This window comes from Callithrix jacchus, chromosome 8 (genome assembly GCF_049354715.1).
Source record: "Callithrix jacchus isolate 240 chromosome 8, calJac240_pri, whole genome shotgun sequence".
Taxonomy (NCBI): domain Eukaryota; kingdom Metazoa; phylum Chordata; class Mammalia; order Primates; family Cebidae; genus Callithrix; species Callithrix jacchus.
In genome coordinates this window covers 110,106,089-110,114,357 of record NC_133509.1, presented here as the reverse complement: position 1 = coordinate 110,114,357, position 8,269 = coordinate 110,106,089, and positions in this window count along the sequence as shown.

The following is an 8,269-nucleotide window of genomic DNA, read 5'->3' as shown; positions in this document are numbered from 1 at the left end:
TGTTATTAGCTCCAGCCACCAATTAGCCACTGCTATCTGGAGCCACATTCACCAGGGCTTTTTCATTCCCTGATAATGGAGAAAGGTAATGAGCAAGGTAATTTCTCCTTCAAGAATGATGCAATAAGCGAGACTGTCTTGGAGTCCAATAAAGTCGGGTTCATATCCTGCTCTGGCACTTGTTGGTAGATTAACTTTGAGCAAGTTATTTCCCTTCTCGAAGTCTCAGATTTTTAATCTGTTGAATCCTTGGAATTTTGTTTTGTTTTGTTTTGTTTGAGATGGGGTCTTGCACTGTTGCCCAGGCTGGAGGGCAGTGGTGCGATCTTGGCTCATTACAACCTCTACCTCCCAGGATCGATCAATTCTCCAGCCTCAGCCTCCCAAATAGCTGGGATTACAGGCACCTGCCACCACACCCAAGTAACTTGTTTGTATTTTTAGTAGATACAGGGTTTCACTATGTTGGCCAGGCTGGTCTTGAACTCCTGACCTTGTGATCCACTCGCCTCGGCCTCCCAAAGTGCTGGGATTACAGGCATGAGCCACTGCAGCCAGCCCAGAATTTAGTTTACAGTGCCCAGTGGATTGTTGTAAAGATTAAACGTATGAAAAACTCTAGACTAGTGCCTGGCACTGAGTCAGAGCTCAGTCGATGTTCCTTTCCCTTCTCCTTTGGTGCCCTCTTCTCTGGCACCATCTGTCCATTTCTACCCCAGACCTCTAATCACATTATATACAGGCATAGCTATATGTCTATGTACATAAAAACACGTAAGTTAATATATAACCACTCATGTTCATTTCCACTTATTTGTTTAATAACTAGTTATTAAGAATTCATCTGTGCAGGCACTGTGACAAACCGGTCAGACAAGTTCCTTGTTCTCATGGAACTTACTTCCTAGTGGGGAGTATTGTAGGTGATAATGATAGGGAAGAATGGGCAGGGAAAGTAGTGCCACGTGGACTGGGCAGGTGAGGGAAAGCTTCTCTGAAGAAGGGACCTCTGAGACCTGGAGGATGAGGAGGAGCCAGCCATGAACCAGGCTAGGGAAAAGCACCAAGCTCAGGGCACAGGAAGTGCAAAGGCCTGGGGCAGGACCAGCTCGGTTCGTCTGAAGAACAGGAAGGTGCTAGTGGTGGCCTGGTGCAGTGACTCACATCTGTAATCCCAGTGCATTGGGAGGCTGAGGCGGGTGGATCACCTGAGGTCAGGAGTTCAAGACTAGCCCTGGCCAACATGGTGAAATCTCATTTCTACTAAAAATACAAAAATTAGCCAGGCGTGGTGCTGGGCACCTGTAATCCCAGCAACTTGGGAGGCTAAGGCAGTAGGATTGCTTGAACCTGGAAGTCTGAGGTTGCAGTGAGCCTAGATTGCACCATTGCACTCAAACCCGGGCATCAAATGCAAAACTCCATCTCAACAACAACAACAAAAAGGAAGGTTACAGTGGTGTCAGGGGTGAGCACAGGGAGGAAAGTAGGGGAAGAGCCAGATCCCAGAGCATCCTACTGCCCCTGGTGAGGAGGTGGGATTGAAATGGGACATATTGGAGATGCTGAAGTGGGAAAGGGATATGATTTATGCTTTGTTTTGTTTTGTTTTTTGAGATGGAGTCTTGCTCTATCACCCAGGCTGGTGTGCAGTGGTATGCTCTTGGCTCACTGCAACCTCTGCCTCCCAGGTTCAAGTAATTCTCCCATCTCAGCCTCCTGAGTAGCTGGGACCACAGGCATGCACCACTACACTCGTCTAATTTTTGAATTTTTAGTAGAGATGGGATTTCATCATGTTGGCCAGGCTGATCTCAAACTCTTGGACTCAAGTGATCTGCCTGCCTCGGCCTCCCAAAGTGCTGGGATTACAGGCATGAGCCACCATGCCTGGCTGATTTATGTTTAAAGACCTCATTCTGGTTGCTATGTTTCAAAGGGTAGATGGCAAGGGGCCAGGATGGAAGCAAGTTCTAGTGATTACAACATACACATCACACCAGGCATGCAGACACTTGGAGACAGAAAGGAGCACAGAGGAGCTCTGGTCCAGAGACATGGGAATGCCTCGGGGTCACCAGCCTTGGGAACACTGGTCCTCATCCACCTTTGCACAATGCAGTCACCTAGGGCAATATTTTTTGTTTCGTGTTGTTTTATTTTTTTGAGATGGAATCTCACTCTGTCACCAGGCTGGAGTGCAATAGAGCAATCTTGGCTCACTGCAACCTCCACCTCCCAGGTTCAAGTGATTCTCCTGCCTCAGTCTCCCAAGTAGCTGGGACTACAGGCGCACACCACCACGCCCAGATAGAGACAGGTTTCACCATGTTGCCCAGGATGGTCTCAACCTCCTGACCTCATGATCTGCCCCCCTCAGCTTCCCAAAGTACTGGGATTATAGGTGTGAGCCACTGTGCCCACCCACCTAGGGCACTGTTAACACAATTTTAGCATCTATGGCCACTGTGAACCAATGGAAGCAGAATCTCAGAGATGGGGGCCAGGCTAACAGTATTTTTACAAAACTCTTGGGATATTTTGTGGGCATCCAAGTGGAAAACCATAGTATCTGGGTAAACTCTTCAGGGCCTAAGTTCTCGCTGCTGCCTCAGAGACTTTTCCAGCATGGAACATCCATTACTACAATGTCCTTTCCTAGAATGGGCTGAAATCAGCCTCTGGGGTACCTTCCCTGCACACGCACTACTGTCGGCCAGCCTCTCCTTCCACCCCTACCAACACCCGAGGCAAAGCTTGGCCAAGGGGACTGAGGGAACACAGACACAGGGAACATGGATGGGGAGGGGGGAGTTGCCATGCTTCTGGGCATGCTCCCTGCCCCACTCCTGACTGTCTGCCAGGCTAGTACCCAGGAACACTGGCATGTGCTGCTCAGAGAGTGCAGCCTTGCAGCAGCAGCCACCATGTCCCCAGGAGGTGAACTGCTGTCTTCTCCCACCCAGTCTACTCACAGTGCCAGAGAATTTTAGAACTTCAGAGACTTTAGCATAAATAGTTTCATTCTAATTTAACCATGGGTTGGCAGGGAAGGGAGCCAAGCACTAAATATAGTCAATCTTGTATTTCTGGGGCACTCCTGGAAGCTTGAGAGGGGGAAGGGAACTTGGTCGCCTGCATTCTGGCAGGCTCTGTGCTATACAACTTACAGTCCTCGCAAAAGAGCTATGAAACAGATGTTGTTGTTCTCACTTGGAGATGAGGGAACTGAAGTTCAAAGAGGTAAAGTAACTTGACCTAGGTCACATAGCCAGTCAGTGCTGAGGGCCCCATGAAAAGCGAGGTCGGCCTCACAGCAAAGCTCATGCAGTCCATGGCTGCATCCATAGCTGCCCTTTGCTACCCCTGGGTGTCCTTCCCCAGAATCTTCCTCCAGTGCCGGGATTATCAGCATCCCTCTTTTCCATGTTACCCCATTGGAGGCCAGGAGGACCGCTGGCCCAGATTCCCAAACTCTGTGACTCCTCACCAGCCCATCACTCTGTGCTTCGTCTCCCCATGCTCCACCCATGCCTTCTACCATGGCCAAGCCTCCTCCAGCCCTTTTCTCCTCTTCTCTCCCATGTTTCCTGTAAACCCAAGCTACAGTGCGAAGCAACTCTAAAGTACTGAGAAAGAACAGAACATGTAGGTTTAAAGGTTGTCCATTGGTTGGGCACGGTAGCTTATACCTGTAACCCCAACACTTAGGGAGGCCAAGACAGGTGGATCACTTGAGGTTAGGAGTTCGAGGCCAGCCTGGCCAACAGGGTGAAACCCATCTCTACTAAAATACGAAAATTAGCCTTGCATGATGGCATGTGCCTGTAGTCTCGGCTACTTGGGAGACACGAGAATTGCTTGAGTGGGAGGCGGAAGTTGCAGTGAGCCAAGATCATGCCACTGCACTCCAGCCTGGGACACAGAGTGAGACTCCATCTCCGTACACACACACAAAAGGTTGTTCATTTAGGTTGCCTGTTTTGATGGCGGAGTAAAGAAGGGAAGCCGTCATTCCCCTGTGTCTGGATATGCTGATGACTGCTTTGCCTGCATTGCCGTGATTTTGCATGCTGATCCCTCAACACTGAGAAATTTCTCCACTCATGCAGGCTTGCAGAGATCTCTCCTTCACAGGTTGCACCCACAAGATTAGCATTTACCTAGGAAACAAACTTATTCCATAATGATCTCTTGTTGTTGCATATGAGCATATTAAAACTAGGATCCCTTGGTGTCCTTCCTCAGAATCTTCCTCCAACACCGGGACTATCAGCATCCCTCTTTTCCATGTTACCCCACTGGAGGCCAGGTGGGTCGCTGGCCCAGGTCCCTAAACCCTGTGACTCCTTGACAGCCCATCACTCTGTGCTTCCTTCTCCCCACGCTCACCCCACTAATAGACACTCCTTCTACCGTGGCCAAGCGTCCTCCAGCCCTTTACTCCTCTTCTCTCCCGTGTTTCCTGCAAAGCAACCCTAAAGTACTAAGAAAGAACCGAACATGTAGGTGTAAAGGTTGTCCATCAGTTGGGCACTTTGGGAGGCCAAGGTGGGAGGATTGCTTGAGTCCAGGAGTTTGAGACCAGCCTGGGCAACATAGTGAGACCTCCTCTCTATAAAAAAAAAAATAAAAAAAAAACTAGGCCGGGCACAGTGGCCTTGTAATCCCAGCACTTTGGGAGGCTGAGGTGGGCGGACAAGATCAGGAGGTCAAGACCAGCCTGGCCTACATGGTGAAACCCTGTCTCTACCAAAAATACAAAAATTAGCTGGGCATGGTGGTGCGCACCTATAATCCCAGCTACTTGGGAGGTTGAGGCAGGAGAATTGTTTGAATCAGGACCCAGGAAGCGGAGGTTGCAGTGAGCCAAGATCACACCACTGCACTCCAGCCTGGGTGGCAGAATGAGATTCCTTCAAAAAAAAAAACCTAACTCCCACCATCACCCACTCCAGTTGAACTAAAGGGTTATGTTTATGCTTCATGTGTGTTCCCCACATTACCCAACATTTTGGTTTTGAATACCTTCTTGTTGACTGGATGATTGGCTGGCCCTGTAGTATGCAGGGACCCCTCAATTCATACCTGAAAGGTGACACCACATGGACTGTGTAATGTCCTTATCTCGGGTGCTCTGCCAGGCCCCCTAGGGATCTTAGTTAGTCCTCACAGCCAAACCTAAACAGCATTATTCTCATTTTACAGTTAAGGAAATTCAAGATCAGAAAGGATGCCATTTGCTCCAAGGTAAGAGAGGGAGTAGAGAGCAGAAATGGGATTCCAGTCCATGGTGCTCTGGTCCACAAGGCCCAGGGAATCTGAGCCACCTCGAATGCTTCAGCTCTACCAGACTCGAGACGCCCCAAGGTGGACAGCAGGCGTGGGTTCCCCACAGGTCTTAGCACAGCACCCTACATAAGGCAGTTGTATGGTAAATGTTTGCTCAGTAAATTGTCAGAGGAAGTTTACACTGATTACCAATTGTGTGAGAACCAGCACTGGGGAAAGAGGAAGTGTTTGCACAGTGATAAGGCCTGTGTGCCTGATGATACACCCCATGCCCTGGGCCAGTGATGAGAGTGGGAGGTGGGCAGCAGAGTGGGGTGGTGTGAGACGCCTGCCCTAACAGGGCTGACAGAAGGACTGGGGTGCCCAAGAGACCTGGGATGTTGTGGAGTATAGGAGGCGCATCCTGAGGGTTGATTAGTTGGTAGCTTCCCGGCATCAAGACCTTCAGGTTTTCGCGCCAGAAGCTACAGAGACAGGGGAGTGAGAGGGAGGCAGCCTCTCAGTGGACACAGAGTCACCTGGAGGATGTGGGGGAAGCCAGCCAGAGTGGCTATGTGTGAGGAGAGGACTCAAAATGGGGATGCTGGGGAAGGAGGCATTTGGGTTTGGGAGACCTTGGGAACAGAGGTAGGATTTGAAAGAGCTTCATAGGAAGATGGAGGAGAAATATGGTCTGATTCAACAAGGAAAAGAACATTTTCTTAGAATGCCCAGGCCAAGAATGCAACAGAAAAGCATAGTTTGAAGAGATCAGATAAAACTTTTTTTTTTTGAGACGGAGTCTTGCTCTGTCATCCAGGCTGGAGTACAGTGGTGTGATCCCAGCTCACTGCCACCTCCACCTCCTGGGATCAAGCAATTCTCCCATCTCAGCTACCTGAGTAGCTGGGACACAGGTGTGCACCACCACAGTTAGGTAATTTTTGTATTTATAGTAGAGAAGGGTTTTCACCATGTTGGCCAGACTGGTCTTGAACTCCTGACCTCAAGTGATCAGCCTGCCTCAGACTCCCAAAGTGCTGGTATTATAGGTGTGAGCCGCCACGCCTGGCCCAGCAAAGATGGAATTTGATGTAAGGCAGCTATGTGATGGGAGGTTTAAGGAGTTGGTTTGAGGAGATGGTGGGCCTGATGACCATACAGGGAATGTCTTTGGGGTCACAGAAATGCAGAATGGCCGTAAAGGCGGGGCCCAAGCTGATATTTCACATCCCTGCCTCACCCTTCACTGGCTATAGGACTTTGAGCAAGTTACTTAACCTGTCTGACCCTCAATCGCCCTATAAATGAAATGGGAGTTAATAATATTACATGCCTTACACCCTTGTTGTAAGAATGAAATGAGATAAAGCATGACCTGAGCTTGGCGCAGTGCCTGGAAGAGAGAAAGGTCCAATCAACATCAGTAATAATTAATGATGGTGGAAAGATCAGGGTATGTTCCTGGAAGAGAAGGATCTAGAAATATAGTGAACAATAATAATAATAGTTAAAAAAAAATAAGCCATTGCCAGCCTGTTCTGTTTCATGACAGCTTACATTTACTAAGTGCATATCATGTGATATGTGATAGACACTGTTCTTTTTTTTTTTCTTTTTCTTGAGATGGAATTTTGCTCTTGTTGCCCAGGCTGGAGTACAACAGCATGATCTTGGCTCACCGCAACTTCCACCTCCTGGGTTCAAGTGATTCTCCTGCCTCAGCCTCCCGAGTAGCTGGGACTACAGGCATGCGCTGCCATGCCCAGCTAAGTTTGTATTTTTAGTAGAGATGGGGTTTCTCCATATTGGTCAGGCTGGTCTTGAACTCCTGATCTGAGGTGATCTGCCCACCTCAGCCTCCCAAAGTGCTGAGATTACAGGTGTGAGCCACTCCGTCTGGCAATAGACACTGCTCTAAGAAGCTGGACAGGGTGGAAATTACCCCAGCACTATAATGCTAGCATTTGGGAGGCTGAGGCAGGAGAATTACTGGAGCCCAGGTATTTGAGACCTGCCTGGCCAACAGTGAGACCTCGTCTCTACAGAAAATTTTTAAGATTAGCCAGGTATGGTGATGTGCAGCTGCTTGGGAGGCTGAGGATCTCTTGAGCCTGGCAAGTCGAATCTATAGTGAGCCATGGCCACACCACTGCACTCCAGCCTGCATACCCAATACCTTGTCTCAAAAAAAAAAAAAAAAGGACACTGTTCTAAGCATTTCACATGCTTTATTTCATTTAGTCATCCTCACAAACTTACGAAGTAGGCACTATAATTTTCTTCATCTACATGAGGAAGCAGAGATGCAGAGAGTCCAGGTAACTATCCTGAAGTCACATATTTCATGGATTGTAGAGCTTGGATTTGGCTGTGTCGTAGTCCATTTTGTGTTACTATAACAAAACGCCACAGACTGGCTAATTCATAATGAATAGAAATTTATTTGACTTACAATTACGGAGTATGGGAAGGCCAAGAGCATGGCCCCAGCATCTAGCGAAGGCCTTGATGCTGCATCATCTCATGGTGGAAGCCAGAAGGGCAAGAGAAGGTGATAGCAAAAGACATAGAGGGCCAAATTCATTTTTATAACAACCCACTCTCACCATACCAACCTCACTCCTACGATAATGACATTGACTGTTCAGGAGGGCAGAGCCCTGATGGACTAATCACCTCTTAACAGTCCCATCTCTTAACACCATCATCACAGTGCCAACTACATTTCAACATGAGTTTTGGAGGGGACATTCAAATCGTAGCATTCTACCCCGGGCCACACAAAACTCATGTCCTTCTTACATACAAGACGCATTCATTCAATCCCAATTGCCCCAAAAGTCTTAACTCATTCTAGCACCAACTCAAAGGTCCCAAGTTTCATTTGAATTAGATAGGGATGAGACTCAAGGCATAATTCATCCCAAGGCAAATTCCTCTCCAGTTGAGGGGCTGTGAAGGGAACAAGTTTATGCACTTCTAAAATACAATAGTG